The sequence below is a fragment of the Columba livia genome, chromosome 12 (genome assembly GCF_036013475.1).
Source record: "Columba livia isolate bColLiv1 breed racing homer chromosome 12, bColLiv1.pat.W.v2, whole genome shotgun sequence".
NCBI lineage: Eukaryota > Metazoa > Chordata > Aves > Columbiformes > Columbidae > Columba > Columba livia.
Window position 1 is genome coordinate 13,346,603 of NC_088613.1, and position 24,607 is coordinate 13,371,209.

General features: G+C 35.9%; 1 long non-coding RNA gene across 1 annotated transcript; it reads right to left on the bottom strand.

Moving 5' to 3' along the window:
• Window positions 1–1,110: 1,110 nt before the first annotated feature.
• Window positions 1,111–22,648, bottom strand: LOC135580716 (uncharacterized). Its single transcript, XR_010475692.1, has 4 exons — window positions 22,550–22,648; window positions 7,664–10,865; window positions 5,730–5,905; window positions 1,111–1,347 (listed from the first exon to the last, which is right to left on the bottom strand). It is a non-coding gene; the product is annotated as an uncharacterized LOC135580716 (long non-coding RNA).
• Between the last annotated feature and the right edge of the window lie 1,959 nt (window positions 22,649–24,607).

The window sequence follows — 24,607 nt, forward strand, 5'->3', positions numbered from 1 at the left end:
TACTTAAGAAAAAGTTTAGTCATAGTTCACCCAATATTGATCAAACACATGCAAATAAGAGAAAGACTTATGAGATAACAATTCCACTAGATTCACAAATAGTTACATAGTAAATATATTTCAACTTCTTAAGTGATTACTACCACAAACAGAACTTTTATAGAAGTTTTTCTTCTACTAATGTTATTGTGACCATCACCAGGGATTCAAAGGAACTAAATATTTAGAAAAGTTAAAATATTTATGCCAAATTTCTCTCTCTGATAACATCTCAACATTTTAACTAAACTGATAAAAACATGAATATTTATACGTTGCTCAACAGGGAAAATTAGTGTAAATTATACAACTGATAATTATGGTTATAGTTGTTGGTATCCACCTTTTCCACAAATCATTCTTACGTGGCAACAGCTATGTTAGCATGAACTCCAGGAAATATTACTATTGTGCTGTTTCATGTCAGTGCTTGTTTGGCATCTGCAGCCTAGATTATTTACTTGCAGCAAGCTGCAAATACAGTCATTCAGTTATAACCTTTCATAAATAAAAGTGGCAACCATGAAGAAATTATTCTATCTTTGTATGCAGGAAAGCAGACAATTCTGGTTAGGTTATACATCCTTTAAGATTACAGTTAGCAGAGACAAAATTATTATCTAACTCAATATAAGTAAGAAAAGAGATCTTCTGGAATGGATATTAAAAATAGAGAAGTGTTAAACCAGATGCAAAACACCATGGAAACTAGCTTTTAAGAAGCTCAAAGAAATGCTACAATTCTTTCCTTCAAAATTATTTAGCAAATTTTTCAGAAGATCTGCAATTTAATCACTTCTGGGAACACTTGACTTTGTTATGCACTAAAGTACTGCTGATAATTTAAATCGAAGAACATATTATTGAAGATGATAGCCAAGAATATAGCCTGAATTTCTGTAAAACGTCACTAAAATGACATTCCAGGTAGGATTCACTTGATCTCTATTTAGGATTGTAACAACCACCATGCTAAACCAGTTGCTTGCTGCCACCCTTGCTGGATAATGAAGACTGTGCTGAACCATGTCTTATGCCCCCCTGTTTCTATAAAAAGTTGTCAGTAAGACAAAACTTCACTTGTTCTGAAAGTTCATTTGGTTTCTAGAATTGTTTGAGGAGGAGAATTGGTTTCTGAGCACTCACCAATTTGTCTTTTGTTGTTCTTATTAAGGATTCTTAAGCCAGGGCAACAAGCAATGCATTTCTTCTTCATGCCTCCCATGATTTTTTTCACAAATCCAAGTATCATCTGTGCAAGCTGACTCCAAAACTAGGCACTGGTCCAGATAAGCCATTCTCTGTGGCCTGCAGTCCAAGGAATGAAGCATAAACACCCACCTGAAATTAAAACTCACTTGGAGTTCTACAGCAGAACAGATAGCAAGAAAAACTCACTAACTTACATTTTCTTTATTTTTGAAGGAAGCAAAATCCTCAGAATGAGTATCAGCCAAGATTAAATTCTCCTCCAAAGTAGAATAAACATTCAGATGAAGTCAGTTCTATTAGTCTTTGCTCTGCCCCTCAGAAACAGACATCCTAACTTGCATATTTAGTATCCCACAATACACTGCTAAGTTACTAGCAGGCAGGGGTAGGATTCTGTTGTATTCACAGACATTTCCTAGCCTATGAGCACTGTCTCTGTTTGAGCAGAAATACGATATTACGACTTTAATTCTACATCCTTTCACAAAAAGAGAATTTGTATTCCTCAAACAAGGACATAGTGCCAAAGTACATAACACTGATAATTTGATACACCAGCTATCCTAAGTACAGCAGGTGGTTTCACAGGAGACTATCTGCCTCAAATTTTCAACAAAACAACTCCAAAGAATATCCAGTTCCAAGGAACAGAAAGTTGACTGCACAGAAGGAAACACACCAGGCACACATGTTAACTGTTCTACTTGCTTATACCAAGAGACACCAAGCAGCAGTAATTCATAGCTGCCTTAGAAAATGCCAAATGGTGCTGTAATGGGGGTTGTAATTTTCCTCACCAGGTTCCTAGATGAAATAATGAATGTGAACTCATGGCATCAATTTGTCTTTAAAGCTACAGTACATTTTTCCCCACTACCAAACACTTATTACAACAATCTGCAGGGATCCTTATGTGCTATTCGAAAATATCCTTTATGCCAAGCTCTGATCTGTACAATTGTCTCTTTGCATGTCCTCAGCACCTTATGCCTCACACAACTGAACTGCCTGCTGCTGAACTCATTGCAATAAAAGGATTTAAGTATGGCAGATCAGAGCATCTTTGCTAACTTTGTAGTAATTTCATTTAGTAAGGATTGCTACATACTCGTATGTTCTTGTAGGTGAAAAGAGAAACAACTTTCTATGCAATGACCCCTGGTTACGGTTGCAATCTGCAGCAGCAAGGGATTCTGGACATTTTGATACAAATGCACTAAGAACGCTAAATAATCAGTATTTATATCTACATACCTCTATTAGCAGTACTCTGTTCTTGGCAGAAAACAACTCAAACCTCCTGGAACAGTCAATCATGATATGAGGCAAACTAGCAGTGCTAATGAGGGTTAGGTGGTTATTGTCACTGGCATTTTAACTCTGCTAGATAAAGGTCCTCTCAGGGAGGACAGGCAGCCAGGAGGTTTCTAAGAGAGAGATACCACCAACCCTCTGTCCTGTTGTCTGCATTAGCACTTCTGCCAAGCCCACCCTGGCAGCAGGACCCGGTGCAAGGAGCAAAGCTAAGAAAAAGGGGCAACAGACACAGATGGATACATAATCACAGGAATTACCACTGTTTCAAAAGCTCATCTGGAGAAGAGAAATCTGGCTTTGTGTTGTTAAGACTTTACAGAAGGGAGATTAAGTGGCCCTCTGAAGAAGAAGGGGGAAAAAAATGTAGGAGAGCTAATTTCTGTCAAAGCGGTGGGTCCATGTTCGGCAATACATTACATAATACATAGGGAAATATTGTATTATGTCTTTCTCCAAAGACCACTATATAAGCTTTCTCTAGAGGTAATTCTGCCACAGGAAACATGTCATGAAATACAAAACAGAGGAAAGGAAAACCACAATTAAATCTGAACAGCCAAACAATCAGTAGAGGTTGGGAAAACTAAGCCTGGCTTGGAGATATGGCCACAAGCATTCATCTTCATGCTTAGCGGTAGTAAAACCAGGAAGAAAAGATATAAAATTCAATTAACAACTGCCCCATCTATGGTCTGTCTATCTTAATTTGCACTGCAGACTAAAAGTGTGGAACACTTCAACCAGATGTTCCATTCAGCCATAGATTCTACATTTAGTCTGCAACAATAAGAAAGCAAACTAAAGTATTCTCCAGAAAATTCAGAAGTACCTACACACTCAACAGATCTTGATTAACTAGACAGACTCTAACGTGTTCATCAGAATCAACACAACAGATTAGAATAAAGGAAAAAAAAAAAAACCAAGAATAAAACATTCAAAAAATTGTGTAAATTATTCAAACAGCTTCTGTGGAAATGTGTAAGGCTCAATATCACACTCCCAACCTATAATATATGAAACATTTTGTTTAAGCTTGCATGTTTGAACCACTGGTAACATAAGTAGCAGCATTTATCATCTAAGTTAATAAACAGACAATCTGAAAATTGGAACACAGTACAGCTGTGATTGCAGCAAGGACCCAAACTTGCCTCTGGTTCCACAGGACAGCCAGTCAGTGGGGTCTCTGTGGTCACTGGTTTGGTTGGTTTTGGGTTTTTTTTGTTTGTGGTGGTGGTGGTGTTGATGTTGTTTTCCTTTGTTTGGTTTGTTGTTGGTGCCCCCCGCCAGGTTTTCAGTATTGATTTGACCATCTGTTGTTTACACCTCTTATTTAGTAACCACATTGGAAAAGAGACATTAACACCAGGTGTTTCAGAGGTCCATTCTGAAAGAAACATGTAAATGTCTAAGGCAGCAACAGATATTAATGACAGTGGCAGATTTTTCTACCTTTTTTTTGTGGGGAGGTGTGATTTAGAAGGGCTCTTGTAGGTTCCATGTTAATAAATATTCATAGTAGTGATAATAGAAACTAAATGTTCACTTTTTCTTTTTAGGCACATAAATAAAGGTGCTTGTCAGAGCTGGGACTTACACAAGACAGGTTAACAAGAGAGGTTTCCTTCAGTGTTATTTGGAATCTGCAGCAGGAAGATTCCGGCATCTAATTAAGCACTGCTGTGAGTCTAAGACTCAGTTTTGGTTTATTTTTGCAGCTGCCTTCATTTGATCCATCTCTAAGTTGCCGCAAAATTATTTAGAGTCCAGAGTCAAAGGCTTCTTGAAATGTCATCTGTATAAATGGGTGACAAAACTACTGAGGTTGTTTCAGGTGGGCCTCTGCCCTTGAATTTCAGCATTCTGCTTTCTCTTTCAAGTGAGTTTCCCTATAAACTTTGTCTAAACCAAAATTATTAATAGCAGAAGCCTAGCAACAGTGCTCTCTTTCCATTACATGGTATTTGAATGACTTTCATACACAAAGTTAGCCAAGTAAATTTACTGCTGGATTTTGACGATTTCCTCATAAAATATGAAACACTCATGCTCTTAATTACAGAGGAAATTGTCTAGAAACATTCTTAATTATGAAGCAGCTGAATTGCCCTGTTGTCTCATGGTAATTTCTTCTAAAATATGTAGACCGTATTACACTCCAAGAGGGTGGGCTGGATTAATAAGAAGTAATGCACATGGTCATAACAGACATGTATAAAATGGCTTTGAATCACTAAACGAAGACAAGTTGTAGACATATTTCTTCATAACATTAACAAGACACCTCAACGGAATTAGAAAACGTAAGAAAAGAAAAATGAAATTTTATCATACTGTACTTAAAATTCACCAGTACAAGATATTTAAACAAAGTGCTTATTAAGACAGCATAGTAGCTAGACAGATCATTCACCACAGTATTGAATAAACCTTTAATAACTTCTTAAATGCATGCTTTGAGACATAATAAAATTACTTCCTGGCATTACAAAGAGACTTACCTGATGTATAGATAATCAATAACTGCCTATTCCACAGACAGACACAAAGCTACCACTGATTTAGAATCAGGCTTTGTCCCTCCGCCCTTGTGTGCTACAAAATTTATTCTAGCTGAATCCACTGAAGAAAATACTATTTATTTGAAATATGAGAGAAGTACATTTCTGAATAACTACAGGGAAAAAAAGCAGCAGGCTAGACAGCAGATGCCTTGCAAGTGCTTTTCATCTCCAGTTCCCAAGTCTTCTCGAAAAGGCACTTGTTCTTGCTGTATTCTAGGAGTATCAATACTAATCTTCATGAAACACAGAAATTAAAAAATGGCATTGTAGTAGAATGTCACTGTTAATACATTAGAAACTCCTTCAACTTTCAGTAACTTTCCTTCTACTTTCTCCACAAATCTGACTTTATTATTACCAAAAGGATGACTGAACTGAAAATAAGGTTTTATATTTGAGAGCAAATTGTCAGTGATAGCACAAAGAACAAAGGTCAAAACTAATGTAAACAGGTCAAAAAAAACATAGCAAAAAGTTGGTTTTTTTTTTTCTTAATAGGCAGCATTGTACTGCAATATAATAAAAATCAATTCTTTAAAAGGATTTCTCAGAAAATGTAACAATTAGCATAAGAAAAACTCTCTGAGTCACTACCTGTTAAAGCAGCAAATGTGTTTCCGAAGGCGCCGAGAAATGACACATCAGAGGTAGAACACTTTGAGTAGCAGGTTAACTCCATCCAGTAACTTATGAAGATCCGTGTTTTGTAATGTGTACCACACACACACAGACGAGGTTCTGCTTCTCCTTTCTTCCTTCGTCTGATACAGCTATGAAAATGTATCACACATGCTCATGATGGCTCAGCTTCTCTATTTGATGTGTCAGGTGTCTTCTTCAGAAGTGAGAGCTCAAATAAACGTCCATCAATATTAGAAAGGAAATTTCCACTCCTTCCTGCTATGCAATTCCAACAATGTACCTTGCTCCAGGCCCTTTGTGAGCAAGTTAATTCTCTAAAATGGCAGTAAACAAACCCAGGAAAAAATTGCAAGAGTTTTTATTATTTTAACAAGTTAAATCATCCCACAGAGTGGTCCAACAAGGACCAGGGCTGAGAAAACAGAAAGGGTGGAACTGCCCAGCTGGCAGCACAGAACAATATTTCTCCATTTATTAGTTAAAGGCAGTTGTCTTAAAATTTGCACTTGTATATCAAGCACTCAAAGAATAATGAGATTTGGAACTGAAAAAAAACAAAAACAAAAACAAAAACAAAACCAAACAAGTTGGATAAAGGGAAAGAGCATCGACTCAAGAATACTTTCTACACAGTAATGCATTCCTGGAATCCAAAGGCCACAGAGTGCTTTATATTATTTTTCCTTATGAAGGAAGATTAAGAAAGTTTACTTTTTGAAAACATGATACAAAAAGTTATTTCTCTGAAGGCTCTCAAATACCCTATGAGAGTTTGTATGAAAACTGTTAGCTTTTGCACTAGAAAACCAAGGGACTTATTACCATTCAATTTCACCATGTAAAAGTATTGAAATATTTAAAATATTTTAAACTATTTCGTGTTTCTTTACATCAATACTGATTAAGGATCACTTCAAGACAAATTTCTCAAGTCAATGTGTTCCACTTCCTCTAAATTATTTCCAGGTGGTCTGTAAACCCAAAAACAGAGGACACTTCTCCTAAGAAATTACCAGGAGATATGTCTGTGATTAACTGAACACAAAGCTAGTTTGTGAGCTAGTAGTAAGAGGCCTATGTGTGATAAAATTACTTAAAGAGAAACCCTCAGGGTCGTGGCAGCCTGAAATTGTCAATGTAATCCAGAATGCAATAGGATCTTCTACTAAGTCAAGGGGTGGCAAAAGTACTGTTGTACCTTATCAAATACTTACAAGTAAATGATACCTTCTATACTAATACCACCAAGTTGAACAACTTCTAATTAAAAACTGCTTTTATTCAGCAAAGTTCTCCATTACTACTCCAAACAAATCTGTATGTCAAATGCAACTAGACAAGGAGTTTTTCTAATCAGGGAAGGTGAGTTTTTATATAATAACAACAAGGGAAAAAAAATCATCTGTAGAAGTAGTACCTTGTATACAACGGCAATAAGAAAAAATTTTAGAAGTAGTACATTTTGTAGAAGCATCACTTTACATGTCTCTATGACACCATTCAGCAAAACTTCATTTGTACTCTAAAAAAGACAGCAAATATAGACCTACTTTGTTTATGTTATTTGTAGCACTAAAACATGGAATTCTACAAAGCTTCTCCCTTCAATATTTATCATAAAATGGAACATTTTATACTGGCCTAAGAAGCTGCAACAGGATTCCCACTGACAAGTGTCATGAAGAAAAACAATAGCGGGTATTAAGGCTATGATCATAGAGATATGAATTTTTTTAACTTGTAGTTCATTTTTTTACTCATCTATTTCATATATGCTAGTAGTAATGTTGTTTTCCAACGTTTTCTACATAACTAGAAGAGTAAAAAAAAAAAAAACTTTAAAGTATTTATTGATATATCATTTTCAGTAATTCCTTAACACTTACCATCCCAAGAAGTGTCTCAGAAGAAGGCTTGTTTAACTTCGAAAGGGACACTGTTATGTTTAAAATGCTATCTGAAAGCAGGCAGAATATGCAGTCTTCATCCTGACATGCACTTAATTAAGAGAGCAGTTTAAAAAATCATTAGCATTAAAAAAAATAAATTCAAATAGATTGCAATGTAATTGTAATAAACATTATTTTGTATAACTTGAGGTTGAGAATGAAAAGTTGCAGGGGATATGTCAAACCTAGCTAGACTATTTCCCTTCTTCTGTGCTAACCACAGTGGTATTTCCACAATGGAAATGTACAAGCTAAATGTTCCAACTACTTAATAGAACAAACTCACCACTTAAAATACAAAACAAAACCAAAACACTCCTACAGTGATTGTTTCAACATTTTCTTGCCCCAGGGTATAATCTTTTCCTTAATGTGTAACGTCTTCATTACATTCTGCAGTGCTGCTGCAGGTGGGAATGGTGTTTGCTGGGTCTGCAGGCTGGCACTAGGGATCCCCTGCAGTGTACTAGAATGTTCACCAGCTGTAGGTCAGATGAATAGTTTATATAGTGTGGGTAAAGTGTTCACAGCTGAGCTTCTTTTACTGCCATTTTGTAGCCTTACTGGCATTGAGGAGTGTATTGAGATTTACCATCCACAGAGAAGAAACCCACAGGAAAAATATCCCTTAAACACTCCTATGTCCCTACCAAACTTGAACATTAAAGGTGCTATTTGAAGTCAGAGAAATAAATATACACATGGAAATAATTCCTTTTCTTTTCAGAAAAATCTGTAGACAGCCCCGGATATCCTATGGTTCTATTGGATACATATAAAAATACTCTGTTACCATGAAGTTCTTGAAATTAAATCTCACCCCACAATGCTTCACATAGGAGTGACTTCCAGTGACTGTGTGCCTTTCCATTCAGGATCATGACCTTAGATATCTAATAAACAAATAATGGAAATTGAACCAAAGATGAATCAAAAAAGAGACTTAATTTATGGGGGTCTCTGGGTAGAACACTTTATAACATACCAAATTACCTAGATTAAATTAGCTACAACAGTGGCAGAATGGATGCAGAAAATTATGGTAATAGTATGGTAAAACAAAACCTAGATAATACATTTTTCTGTCTTGTAGACACCACAAACGTCTACCCCAAATGATAATTTTTAAGTAAATCCATTATTATTTGGGACAGGGCATCCATGTATCTCCTTTAAGAAAACTCCCTCCTACTTCAGTCAACTAAGCTTTCTAAATATAGGATTTTATAATGGAGCCTGAAGTGGAGCTTTTACATTTTAAAGCTTACAAATAGAGATGAGACTCAGATTCTTCGGTCCCTTTGGTCAGAAAAGAGTGTACACTATTCTTAAGGTCTGTAAACAGAAGACTTCTATTTTGCAGCTTGGCCCAATTGGCAAATGATTTCCTGGCAGAAGGATTAAGGTTTTTTAGTCTCAATTGGTAAACATAAAAAATTTGCAACCTGTGTAGAGCTGTAAACCTTACATTACTATATTACTTATAAAATGGAGAGCAAAAGAATAGAAATCTAGGAGGGAAAGAATAGTCCCATGGATCACCTGCTCACATAGTCCCAAAGTGTCTTGGGTGATCTTGAAGGGTCTCGAAGGATCTTGAGTGGTCTGGGATCTTCTTTGTTGCCATGACAGGCCTGTCAGCACATGGAGCTGCATGTTCTTTAACAGGTCCTCCACCTTCTGTACCAGCCTTCTGTACCAGCCTTTGTCTGGGGCTTGTTAGCTTGTCCTTGACATGTAAATTTATCTTGATGTCCCAACTCCTGCCTCTAGTCATGTCCCATCTCCTGTGGCTGGATGTTGCAGAACTGGTTTTGCATCAATGTTTGAGACATTATGCTTTCAGTCTCTTGCTACATTCTATCATTATTAGCATTTATTTAAGATTTAGACAATCCTTCTAGACTGAATTAGTATAGAATAACACAACTTCAAAATCTAACATATGCTGCATTCTACTACAAAATAGTTTAGAACTATATTATCTTCTAAATTCTGCTAACTTCTGGCAGTCTTTGAGAAGCAGTTTTTAACAACTGGCAAGAGTATTCATAGTTGACATAGAAAACGATATATTAGTAGGACCTGATGCCATTTTTGAGAACCATATTCTATAAAAATCTTAATCTCTGGCTTAATCAGAACTGATCTGCTACATACAAAGAGAGATAAACATGTTAAGAAACTGGCTACACTTACCTGACAAAAACATTTATCCTAAGATACAGTAAAAAGCTACACAATAGGGTTCATGACGGAGAAACTTACATTAACCTAATTCCAAATTTTAGATGTTGAAGACCTCCTCAAATTCTTATTCCAGTAGTGCCAGTTTGTTTTTTTTTTTTTTTTTCCTAGAAAGACAAGTTTTTTCCAAATATATTTTAAATTCCAGCCTAAATTAAGTAGTTCACAGTACTCAAGTCCTTGACTCTGTAAGGATTTATAAATTAGATCTTCAGATCATGTAGTACCAAGCCTCTCCCCACATGTTATTTCCAAGAAATAGATCTATTTGACAGCTCTCTTGGAATGAGAGTGTACTTGAATTTCTCCTTATTTTGATGAAAACATTAACTCCCACTCTTCACAAGGCTTCTGGTTAAAAGTGGCCCACTTTGTTAGACTCATTAAATATTGTTTCATTTTTCTTTCTTCACTCTAAACAAACGTCAATATATTTTTCTCCTAATTTTAATGAACAGAGAATGAGCCATGTCATGGAAGCATAGAGAAGCTTCAGCTGAGGTTGAAATTCCATAGACTAAGTGCTAAATGGACATACTGTGAGCTTGTTTGGTGTTTGAACAGACTTCCCCCCCACCCCCTCTTTTTTTTTTTTCTCCTCTACACCTGTCCAAACTGGCTTAGCAGAGGTTAAAAGAAGAAACCGAAATATGGAGTTGAACTCACTGTATCAGAAATAAAATACAGATTTCGCAGGCCACAATACCTCTCAAACTGATGTTAAAATGTCGGATGATATAAGCAGCCGGCTCTCTAAGTGTATCAGTGGTTTGATAACAAGAAAATTGATTTCACTGTAGAATCTAGTGTCCAAGGGCCTTCATTCTCATAACAGATACTTGGCAAACTGCTTTTTGCTTTTTAAAGGTCATCTGTGTTATCCTTCCAGGTTCTGAAATCGGAAGGCAAGAAGTTATATAAAGAAAACTGTGCAGCCTGTTCACAGATCAAGGAAGCAACATGCATTACACAATGATGGAAACTAACCCAGGTCTGAGTCTTGTTTCTTACTAAAACATGTTAAGATACTATTCTTCACTCCCAGTTTGAATGACCATACTCCCATTAGCTGCAAAGAATGGAAACATACATGCCAATAGTTATTTTGCAGAGTCAGTAACAATTTGTCCATAGGAGCACTCTACTCATTGTGTCACATCCAGAACACAACCTCTGGAATGTAGAACTTACTGCTGAAGAGCAAATAAATATCATTCTGCATAGATTAGTAAAGTAAAACAAGGCAGGCCAGTAAGAACAATAGTCTTGGGGAGAAATAAGTAATATGACAGATGATGAATAATCATATTTAATCAAATTTACCACTAAGAGCTGTTTTAACTGACACTTTGATTTTTGAGTGTTGGCAGGTTTTTTTATTTCTTAGCAATTTTTTCAAAATCTGCTAGGACTTAAGACTGTTTTCCGTGCATTGGTCATCAAATGTTCTCCAGCTTCTAAAGAAAAATTGCTACTCTGGTTGGCACTATGTTATCTTGTTGGAATTAGTCCTATCTGGCAAGCACCAAAAATCAGCTCTCCAATTCAGAGAGAGTAAAAATTAGGACTGAGCCATGGGAAAGAAAGGGAAGTCACCTGTATTAAAAAATGTTATACTTTATGAAGACTTACTTCATGGATGTTGCCTTCAGTCCTCAAATCTGTATAGCTAATCACTGCTTTATTACCTCCTACTAAAATCAGAAATGAAAACTCCTCTTCCTTTTAAAAGTGACAGACCATATGTGCAGTGGTAGAGCTATTGAAGAATAGGGCTTTCCTTGCCACCATTATTGCTGTGTGCTAGTCTAAAATCCTTTTAAATGCTTATCAAACAGAAAATAAAAAGGCTGATGTTTTGTTTTAGTTTGGTAAACATTTTCCATGATTTGATTGGTTACTTCCCCTTGCACTGATGAACACAACTGGTATGACTGATAATGGACTGAAACTACAGAAGATAACACTATAAAGGTTCAGTACAGGTTTTCCAAAAAATTCACAGCTCTAGGGAAAGATTATTCTATTACAGATACAGAGCTTATAGTATGATCAACTGATTCTCAGCATAGTGAAAGCAGTAAATATTAAGAGCAAAACACAAGGCTACAACCTGCTTATTTTTAAATGCAACACCACTCTTTGAAAACAGAAGCCACTGTTTTTACATGGATGATTAACATCTGTCAGCAGAAACCGTGTATCCACCACACCAGCTGGGCAGGAAAGGAAAGCAGAGCCTACACTATCATCATGCTCCCTATGTTTCTGCACATCCCTGCTCTATTATTATTCTGGGATAGCTGCCTTTAATTCCCTTACTGAATTTTTGTTTCTTGACTGCCTGTCAATGAAACTTCACATGCCTTTAAATTAATTCTTTAAAACATTCCTTTTCTTTGGTACATGAAGTTCAGGCTTGTCTATCTACTGTGTAAGTTCCTCCTCAATAATTTCTCAAAAGCTGGAAAAGAGCATTCCACAGCACCCTTACTTTCCACCAACTGAACCTGATCTCATTGCATTCTTATCTAGAATCTTTATTCTGTGAATTGCCTGAGTTTGTACACAAGCTTTTCTGTTAAAGTCCTGCATAAGAAAAAGGAAAAAACCAAACCAAACCAAAAACTTACTGAAAGGTGACTGCTGACATTTTATATTAAGGAATAATAAAATAGAAACAGTCCTCAATACCATGTGCCATCATCAAGACTGTATTGACATCAGTTTCTCCTGACAGAATAAAAAGATCATTTATGCTTTTAAAAGCCTATGCTTTTGAAGAAATCAAGATCACAACTTCAATAAAACATGAAATGCATTAGTTGGCAGACCTATGATATTACAGTTACCTAGTTTCACATAAAATACACGCTGCTAAGATGGCCTCACTGGTCATTTAATGTGCTCATTGGACCAACGTGTTTTGTGCTCTCCATTAAAAAGGAAGAGAGTTAGAATATATTTAGCAATTCTAAATGTCACTTCTATAATGTCCTCTAAATTTAAAGTTTGCATACTGTAGCAATGAACTTCGTCTAATATAATTTATTAAATAGTGCCATCCAGTGGTGAGTCTTCTCACCAAGAAATGCTCTCTAAAAACCATATTAACACTAAATTCTTGCCACTCAATCAACTACAATGAATAAATATTTCAGCAGATTATATAAATGTTTAGCTTATACATAAGCTGAAGTTTATAACAATGCTAAATTCATGATGACATATTGGCATGTTTTATGTTGGTTAGGGAGACAAGAGTAAGCATTCTCTTCTATGTGAAAGGACACATTTAATGGACATGGTAAGGCAGCAGTACTAGTCCTAAATCCTTTGAAATCCTTGACGGCATCTAAATAAATGGCAAAAGATGTTAACTTTTACTATCAAAGGTTCTGAGCGTGCAGAAAGGAAGGCAAGACAGTAAAATGGAGTGACTTGATCGTTAATTTTAATTCTATCAATTCAGACATTAGTGAAAGCCCACCAAAAGGTGAGAGAATCATTCTACAAATTTGTTTGATTTCCAGAACACCTTTGTATTATTTGCTACTGACAGAGGACAAATATGAAACAAACATAAAACATAATAAACCAAAAAGCATTTAGAGAGACACCAAAAATCTGTTTTCCAAACAGACACACCTGTGGCTATTGACTATTTACAGACCTGCAGAATTTGATGCCAAAAGAAAGTACAGAAGTACATTTCTGTGTAATAAGTAGAGCACTAAAGATCTATCAGCAACTTAAGTGCTTCTTCCTCTTCTCTGCTCTTTATAATTCTCCATGACTTGGTGGTATGAATCACATTATCTGAGAAGAGTTCTCAGATAATGATGACTTAGAAATTTCATTATATAGTACAGCAATGTAAAACTATCTGTCCATCCCATTAGAAATGCCTATCAAGGGACAAAATGTACTTCCTGGAAGTAGTTCAATGCAAATACTTCTGCTTTTATCTTTTTCTTGACATTTAACTGAAGATGCTATAGGATGACATGTCATGTTTAACAGCCAAAACTACCACATGAAGTTCTACATGTAAAGCATTTTGAGTAAAAGATATCACATGTTCACAAATAAGCTTTGATTTGTATATGTAAACAGTCTATTTTAATAAGAGGAACTGAATTTAGAAATGGGTATGTATTCTAGTATTCAGATATCCATTAGGATTATGCCAGAAAAGGTGAAATTAACAGATTTGCTGTAAACAAGAGTCAAAAGGAAAATTATCAACATACAGTACCAAAATATTTTCAAATGGTAACACTATATGGTATTTATTATAATCACACACACACACAAATTTATGAACAGCATCTGGATACTAGCAGTTATTCAAAGAAAAAAAACATTTTTCTAAGGTGACGTAGGTAATGAAAAACAGAAGGTTGAAATGCATGCTGCTTCATAAAGTTAGGATTTAAAAGTGATAAACTGGAAAATGATCTAATTTCGCCTACAGCTGCCTATTTAAAGGTTAAAAGTAGCAAACCTTACAGGCTGATAGTCTCACTGTTACAGAGTGGCTAACTGTCCTAGTAACAATTCATCGACCCCTTCTGCTCCAGTATAATTAAAGAACAAAATGGCATTCTGTGAGGATAGAACTGCATTCCCTTGCTTATATTTCTCCACTTGATACGTGGATCTAAAAAAAAAAATCCTAACAGCCCACAGAACACGAAAGTGCTCATTACTTTAAACTAGTGGGCACTGGGCTACCATCCAGGTTAAGTTCCTTCCAAAGTCAAGTAGTCTGTGATTCTTTGGAGTCTAGTAGAGCCTTCTCTCTTGTACATTGTCATATCATTAATTCATTACAGAACTGATTTTCAATGTTTCTTTCGAGCTCAGAAACATTAGAGGAGATAAATGGAAGACTATGCAAAGTTTACATGAATTTCTGGTAGTATTTTGTGCATAGCATCTGTATAAACAGATGCACTGGACATTCTTTTCATCTACTAAATGACAACAAATAGATCCTGATTTTCAGTGGCACACTCCCTAACATGTCTAACATACATTACACCATTTCCACTCCCATCATGTGGAAGTTGTAAGCTGCCCAACAGGAGATGTTGCAGAAACTCCTGGAGAATAAATTCCCCAAAGAGTGCCTTCTGCTCACTGAGGTCTTTCATCACCCTCTTGGTATCATTAAAACACTGCTTCTAATCATCAGCCCCTCAAAATTCTCTGCACTGTCTCTTCTCTCCATCATTCCAGGCATAATTAAGGATCCTGACTTTGTCTATGATCAGAAAGTCAGGTGTCCCAAGGCAGGAATATCTCAGGCCACGCATAATGCAAGCTTATATACATTTATTTTTTTTTTAGGATTTTACTCTTGTGCATACACTAACATTGGCATAATAGTTCACAGATGACAGATAACCTTAAACAGTTATTGTCAGAAAGTCCTTTGCACCTATGCACACATTAGTGACATTATCATCAGATATAATTTACCATGTTTCTTTTAACAGTGAGAAGTCCTGTTTATAAATTTGACAGTAAAAGCTATACTGACCAAACACTGTATGCTGAAAACTGCAAAATGTAAGATTTTGGAATAAAACTGCAAACATGATTTTAATTTATAACATACTTGCATTAAGTTACGTTATGTAATTTTTCTGTATGCAACTTCCTATAAATGTATTATAATTTTATATTTTTTTAAACAAGGAAAATAAACCAGAATATTAGTTACCAAAAATCCCGTAAAAATTATTCTAATAGCAATGTTAATGAATTTTCTTTTTACAGGCATGAAAATTTAAAGTAATTAGTTTCTGCTATCTGTGCCAACAGAACTACTAATGTATTAATTATTGTAGCATAAAAATTAGAATGATAATACTGTTAATTAATCCCAAAATGTTGTTAAATAGTTATTTTCAAGAACATAGAATTTACAAATTTAAGTATTATTTCTAAACATTATAATTTCTCAAGTTATTTTATACAAACAGTATTCAACTCTCAATTAAATAATCAGTTGAACAGAAATAATCAGAGGAGAGAAGCTCTGCAGTTTGGAAACAATTATGACTAGTTGCTTCAATATTTTAAAAGCAAATGTTTCTGCCTTAAAAATGTTTTGGTACTTGATTAATATTTATCACCAGCGTTTCCAAAGAATTTATGCATTTACTCACCACTCAAAATCAAGAAGCAATACATTAAGTGTACTTAAAACTGGTATGGAAGCAATAAACTATTGTAAGGTATTCGCTCAAATTAATTGTATAAGTTTGCAGGATTGAGCAGATCAGTTAGGCACTGACCTGCATGGAATTGTTTATCAACAATGATAAATTTCAAACAAACAAACAAGCAAAAACACAAAACCACCACCACCAACAACAACAAACAAAAACCCAAACCAACAAGAGGTAATCATTCATGGGTTTACATTCATCAGAGGCAAGCCAGAAAAATACTGATTTTTGAGGAAACAGTCCTGCCACTGAAGATCCATATCCAGAAGATCAACGTATAGCTGCAATACAGCTGCAACTGCCACAACAGCCAATATAGCCGTTCTGGATTCTGACCCTCCCAGACACAAGCTTTGGTCACCAATGCTCCAGAAATTTCCCTCCTTCACCTTCCTCACTTCAGCCAAATCTTTTACCCCTATGCTCTCATACAACAAACTGATTACTAAGGTCTGACCATACCATTTAAGAAATGCACGGGCTAATTAACATTTTCTGAGTATTTAAGAGTAGCATAGTCTGAAAATAATAAGCAGGATAAAGAGAGAAAATGAGTATTCAATGGCACCATTAGGTTTTTATCTTTACTTCTAGATAACAGAGAAGACCAGGAATCGGTTAATACAGATTTAACAGTCTACTGAGAAGTGATTCCATGGCAGATTTACAAAGCCCAGAAAATGCAGGATATATTCAAAGTTACCATGAACCATTTTGTTTTAAAAAGGATTGAGATCTAGGTCAGGTGCACCTAACAGCTTCTTTCTTCCATATGATTTTTGATCCTTTGCAGTTGAGAGAATTAAAATGCCGACATGCTACCAGCATAGCATACATGGTATAGACAAGAATCAGCTTGAAAGCTTTAGAGATTAAGAGAACCACCAAGCTGAGAGCTGGTGAAAAAGGTGGCTAGTTAGGTTTCTTATATTGGTTCAAATTTGGAAGAAATCTACCCCAGATCCACCAGCTGAACCTTCACAATTCTATGAAAGAGGTTGGGTGATTCTTATGCGTGGAACACTATAATGGCAGTGCTTTAACCATTAAATTGTTCTAATTTCTTTTGAATTATTTTTCAGTTTTAAACTCCTTTTCCATAAACGATCACAGAATATGTTGCTTGCTTGAGGCTTGGCCTTCAAATTACTGATTTGTACTATCAACAGTAACTTTTTCTACACGCAATTTGCTTAGTCTCATATTAACACATATTTGAGAAACTTCCTTGACTTATTTCTTACATAATAGCACTCAGCAGGTGTTTTTGACCTTGTACACACCAGGAGTTAATGTTACAACTTAAGATGAAGGAGGTGTGAATGCCAAGTTTTTATCACTGATGACAATGTGTTTTCAGGTGCTTATAGTTGTGCCGGTCAAGTTTCAAGTTGAGAAATTTTCTTTCACCACTGTTTGCAAGTTCCTGACAAGGAGGAAGACAGAATTTGCATGCTTCATTTTTTTAAGAGTAAGGATAATCAAATAATCTGCCAACTCCGTGTTAACACACTTTACCGCCTTTACCACTTTTCACCTATTTTTATTTTTTATTTTTTAATTTTAATTTTTATATCATCACATTTAATTTTTATATCATCATATTATAATTATTCTGCAAATTGGTACAGTATTAATTTTGAGATGGCAAAATGGAAATACTGTGATCAACACAAAGAGTATAGGAGGGAAAAAAAAGTAGTTGGTGGAAATAAATCTATAAATTTCAAGTATTTATCATCAAACTAGTACCAAACACTTCCTTTCACTAGTGGTTTATGGTTCAAGTACTCATTCACCTTCAAGTCCTCAGAAAGAAACCTTTCATTATTCAATTCTCATCATTAATATATACATTCTACTACACAGTCCTTTCTTGCTACAAATGGTTTCTTCAGTAAAGCTTCTAATGTATTTGTATCTACTGACAGCTCATGAGACTGGGAAGTCCACTTCCTCATGTGAACATGAAAGGGTATCAGAGAGAAGACAGGAATTTCAAGCTACCAGAGACAAGTGCCTATGAAGATCATACTCATTTCTTACAGGTCTCATTAAGAGAGCCTAGGACTCACCTCCTCCACTCTCAGTCGCTCTTATTTTATGACAAAAATACAACAACAAACTATTTTTTTCTGAAAGTCAGGTTCCTACAATGTGCTATGGGTTTTGCCTGGACCCTGACATGAAAGGTAAGGTTTTGGGGACACCGTGCTGTACTACAGATCTGAACTAGGGAGTGAGGTCATTACTAAGTAACGTGATACTCACCTAGTGATAATAGCTTGGGAAAAAGGTGCTAAATCTCATTTAATTAGCTCTGAAAAGCAGCAGAAAACAGATTCACCTTCTGGACACAGGGCGCTCTGTTCCAGCCTTGCCTCACCCCTCTCCATATCATAGATCACTTCCTGCTGTGCAGCCATTGCCTTTCAATTTGTATTTCAGTTCCTTGGTGGTATGATCCCAACACAAGGATTCCCTGGCTTACTTTGTCCTCATGTAAGAGGAAAAGGAAAGAGCGAACATTTTCAAACAGAACACCAACAGAGATATGCAGCTTGAGAGCCACTGAATAGCATAAAATTTTGAAGCAGGGACAATCCTGCTTTGGAATACTTTTGCATCACCACTAGGTGCCAATTTCAAGCCTAATGATGCAGCAAGCATATGTTGTTTACCTACTTTACTTGTTATTATCTCTTGATGCCAAGAGGGTCAAAGGCTACCGCTATTAGAGGAAATGCAGTGCATTTTTTATTACCATAATGCATCAGAAAACTCAGACTGAGCATTAAATGTAAACATGGGTACAAAAGGCCAGCCATTTTTAATGCTGCTTACCACTTAACAACTGTTTCTCATTTTGATTTGGCAATACAAACTAAACCTCTGTAGTCTAAGTAGTATAAAATCTTTCTGTATTATTTCAAAACAATTATATTGGTAGATGCAAAAAACCCCCAATCATTGCCACATGCAAACCTACTTAAAAGAAAAAATTTATAGGATATTCTTGTGCTCTAGCTATATTTTAAATTTTATTAAATGCAATATATTTCTTGAAAGACAATACACACCTTTTTTTTTTTTCCTCCTTTTTTTTTTTTTTTTTTTTTTTGGCAGTAGAATAGTCAATATTGTAGGAAATAAATTATGTCAGAGCTTTGCTTTGCTGCTTCGACCAAATCGCAATTTCATCAGAGTTTGGCTATCAAAGCAGAAATTATCCTTGATCACGAAGTCTTTAGTTACTATCACTTGACTCTTAAAGGGCAATTTCTAGCTAATGATTTCATGTGCCTGTTCATGTAAGAACTGCCAGGGTCCATGGCAAAGTAATGAAAATATTCTTTAACCTTTCAACTGCATTGATGTTCAAAAGCCCACGATTAAAAAAAACTGAAATATTAAATACCTAGGATGCTAGATATGAGTTTAACATTAACCCCAGGAACTCCAGAAAGTACTGCAATAGATGCCTCTCCTCTTTTATCCCCTACGGAAAATCTTTCAATACTTGGGAAAAAAAATACCACTGTTACCCCCTTGCAGACACTTTCAAAACTTCAGCTGTTTTTCAGATATTTCGTTTGGAATAAATAGCATTTAAGCTAGAAAGAATCTGATTTGTGGACAGCTCTCCTCTCTACTCATTGTCTACTTACAATTTCAAGTGAGCTAGAATTGAATCTCAGAGTCAAAAAAGAAAGGAGCTCAATATTATTCTTACAGCAACCAGAGGGTTTAATGCAGACAATGTGGGATGATTGATGATGACCTTCTTCTTCATTACCTCTGAGAACCACGGGTAGTAACCTGAAGATGATAATAAACCTCTGGAAAGCAGGGTTTCTAGTCAGAGTTGATCCTGTCTTCGAGAGCTTGACAGTGGATTAAACAACTACTTTCTATTATTTTATATTGTCTCCTCTTATGTTGTTGCACTGATTTCTCTGACTAATTTCTCTGTGGACACTACAGGATGAGAAGGCGCACAGTCTTCAGTAATGGACAGCAAAATGAAGTACAAAACCTGTTTTCTCTTCTGCACACTGAAATAGAAAATTCCAAAGCCGTTCCATTTCACCACCACTTGCTTCTGCAGTTCCACTGTCCACGTATTAAAGCTGGATTTGATTGTCTAGCATAATTTCTGTTCACCATCATAGATGAGACTGTTAGCAACAGAAAGGTTATGGAGAACTGCCATGCTGTTCCCTTGATAACCAAAGTCTGTCTAACAGCCATAACCTGCAATGATACAGGGGGAAAAGTACCACAAGTATCAACACCAAGGCTCCCTCTGTCTTGCTCCTATGCCAAGAAACTCTGACAGATCTCATGCTGTCTATGGAGGCTCAACTCCAACAAAAATTGTAATCCCCATAAAGGATCTAGCCAAACCTATGAACCCTAATATCTTCCTTCTGATTTTTAAATGGCAGTAAACAAACCTGACAATTTGAGCAAAGGTGAATTAAACACTAGTCTGGACAAACAGTGTGAGTAAGAAACACATTCTAGTTCTATTTACCCTTTTATGTCTTTCCCCCTACATATTTTTTTTCAACTGCAAAATTGTTGCTGAAAAATAAGGTCAGTTGTTCTTTCTGCTACACTCTTAATATTGGTAAGGAACAATAAACAAAGCAGAACCAATGCCACTAAGTTATTTTTAATACAGAAAAAAGGATCCCCCACCACCCCTTTCCTTGGGGGTGGGGTATGATTTTGGACTTAAAACAGAAACCAGAAATAAGTCATTTTGGATTTGGCATTGATTCTTGTTTCTATCAAAGCATTTATTTCCAGGTTTCTTCCTCTTGAGCAGGCTGCTAACCTTCCCTGTGGCACTCAGATCTCACTATCAAGTTCCCTTTGGAATACAATAAAACAAACAATCAAATGTGTGCTCTCACTTAGATGCCAAGCTTTGCCAGTAACTGAAAGCCTGGCTTATGCAAAGCCTTATGCTTTTGGCGACATCTGTTAGAATACTTCTTTTAAAGATGACACTCATCTAGGGGAATATTCCTCACTGTAGAAACATCAGGTTAGAGCCTTCCCTGTTCCTTATTTTATCACATTAACATTCTGAATCCTACATTCTGAAAAAAAAGAGTCATTCTAACTTTTTTCCTCTTGAAAGATACATAGTTTCTCTCTTTAGTTAGTCCTTCACAAGCTGATCATATCTAAACAGAACACTGTGCTATAAAGCCTAAAGAAATGGTCAGATGTGCCAAGGTACCATTAAACACAGAGTTATCCTCCGAATTTTCCTCCTGTTCTGCAGCCTAGGGTGAAGTCTGTGTGTGGCAGTTTCATACGTCATCTATTAATTGGTGGTAACTCAATCAGAAAGAAGTGACATTACTTCCCAAAGGACAAGAGCAGGTTACTTTGATTTTCCAAGTAGGTCATTCCCTCTTCAAATGAAGAATGACTGACACTCAGAAGTAACACTAATACAGCAGTGGCAGCCGTTGTCAAGACTGTCAGCTTCTTCCAGCTTTGCAATTCTGCAATGACATTTATCCCTGCCTTGTTTTGATCAAGTGCAGATTTAAAATGATTCGGCACATACCTTTACATGCCAGTACCTTCCCACTGGGGTGTCACCAGTCACCATTACTTACGACTTGGTTAACATCAATACCTGTCAGTGTGCAGCTTGAGAAAGTTTGTATTTTCCACTGTTGCTTATTACTTTCTGCATTTCTAACTTTCAACCAGTAACTTCTACTTCACAGTCACAAACAGTCAGAATGCTTTAATGTGTGTTCTGTAACATGTAAGCTACATAAACCATCTATAGCAAGTGACCCACAGAAATTCAGTAATTTCAACATTCAGATATTTTGGTTGTTAATATCTATATATAAACAAAGCTATTTCAAGCCTTCTGAAAATTTAGCAGGGCATTCTCCACCCCCTGCCTACACAAACTTGTACAACCAGGTTTGTAAGTGTATGGAAATGAACACAGTTCCTGATATCTTGTTTTCCAAATCTCAAATATTTCAAAGGTAACATTTTGCAGAAAAGAGAGCTCCCAAAGAAGAATCATGCTTTTTCCAGCCATCTTCAGAAATGCTGGCACATTATCCAATGGACACCATCAATTAGTTTTCCAATGTATAATACCTTTTCTTATGTTATAGAAAGGATGACACAAACATAATTTAATGACAACATTAGCTCATTTGGGGGGCATGGAAAAGGGAGAAATCAATCTCCTGACTTTCAAAGATCAGTGTAAAAATACCCACCCCCAAATTGCTAAAGGCTAACCAAAAAACAAACAAACAGAAAACAAAACTGAACTTACTTCTGAAAATGTCATTCAGTCTTAATGGAATCTCATCAATTATGAGTTGTTGAAGAAGGCAATCTTGCTCACACCTTCAAAATAGCACATAAATGCTGGTTTATACTGTCTTTCCACTAAACAGGAAAATACATGCAAAAGAAATAAGGAACTTCATCTCTCCAAAAGAAAAATTTGGGCAGCCTTGCTATTAACATAATGGTCTATGTATGCAAGCAAGATCCAGCTTTTTCAGCTTGTTGTTTTTTCTTATGTTGTGCAAGCTCCAAGTAGCAAAATTCAGTATCTTGCACTATTTATTTGAAACACAAGAAGTTGAGCACAAGCAGGGCCTGACTTTTCATAGATTCTCTCTGTATCTGAAAAGGCATCTGTGAGATTAAAAGCTTTCCCACTTTTTTTTTTCCAGTCTAAGAGAACATATGAATTCTATTACAAATCTTATTCTCACATATGGCTTCAAAAATGTACACACATACCCCGCTTAATAGAACATTCTCCTTTGTACATCACAAAAATCCATAAAACGATTCAATCACAGACCAAAGTAGTACAGATTACTGATCGTTACATTTTACATTCAAATTCGGATCGCAGATATTGCTCTTTGTGGATTTGTGATACCATTTATGTAAGGAACAAGTACCTGTAGATACTCTTAACTTTGTAAAAATCAGCAAGTGCTTGACATTGTTTGACATGACAATAAAAAAACCTCAAACTTGAGAAAGTCTCAAAAAAACAAAATCCAAGCCCTCCCTGAACTCCAACCTCAGGGTATTATTTCTGCAATTTATGAACACCTCTCTTTTGACAAACTATCATTTTTAGGCACACAGAAGTTTACAGTTTTTAAACTTCCAGCTTAAAATTTATCCGCAAGCTGACTAATAACACCTTCTCTTAATTTCAAATCTAGATTGATGTGCAGGGATTTTAGGCATCTAATTCATACAGTTTGGCCCTATTCTTTAAAGAAGCTCAACTGGTTTTTAAGATCTCCAAGCTGAATTTATTTGTGACAGTTATTCTGATAAGATTAAGTTAAAATCCATTGTTAATTGCAAATACGAGCAGCACCTTGCTGAGAAGGTCCTTAGCATAAAAGTTTGCAACTGTTGGGGGAATAAAATGAGCATTTTCAATCATTCCACTAATGGTTTGGAATTTCAGCTGTTTTCAGTAACCCATGAAACAAGGTTTTCATTCTCACTTGTGGTGGCATTGGATGACTTCTTTTTTTATGTACACAACACTGTAGAAAGAAACCGGATACACTAATTTTACTCATGTGATCGAGTACTGAAAGAGGAAAGTCATCAATTGAAGAAAACACCTGCTGGCTGAAGCTGGTAAACGACACACACACAAGCTTTAATATCTGTTCTGCAACTGACAACAGGACTTCAATAAGTGAGTAAAAACAGCTTTTCCAAGCTCTACATTTACTGTAGTGGGAAATTCTTTGTGTACATTGAATTCAGACAAAATCTAAATGGAACAGAAAGGTCCTGCTTTTGTAAAATGGGTCACTGGTCTACTTAATCCCAGGAGCGCAAGCTAGTTCCCTTGCATACATTGTGACTAATCAGACCTCATGGCACTGAAGCATGAAAGGTTGAAAAAGGAGAACTCCCAAACTGCTGCTGGTGTTACTTGAGCTTATTGACCACGCTAGTCTTTGCTATCTCCAGACTGCATTAAGCAAAATTCTGTTACTCTGATAAATGGCCATCATCTTGACATAAACTGCATTACGTTTCCTTCTTTGGTATACATTTCAAAAAAAAAAGAAAACTTGTTGATATTTTACAGTAAATAACACTCTCCAGCATTCTCTTCCATAAAACTACAGATAGGAAGCGCCTTACAAAGCTGGCAGCAGAGTTTGCCCTAGGCCCAAACATAGCGCCTGACCATAAGATGCCTTGCAAGAGTACGGTTCCTTCTGCTAGCTGATATGTTCTTGTAACATTTTAATTTCTTTAATTAAGCCTTGCCTCACTTCTACTACTAATAGCTATTCTGCCAAATCATGACAGTGATCCAATATATTTT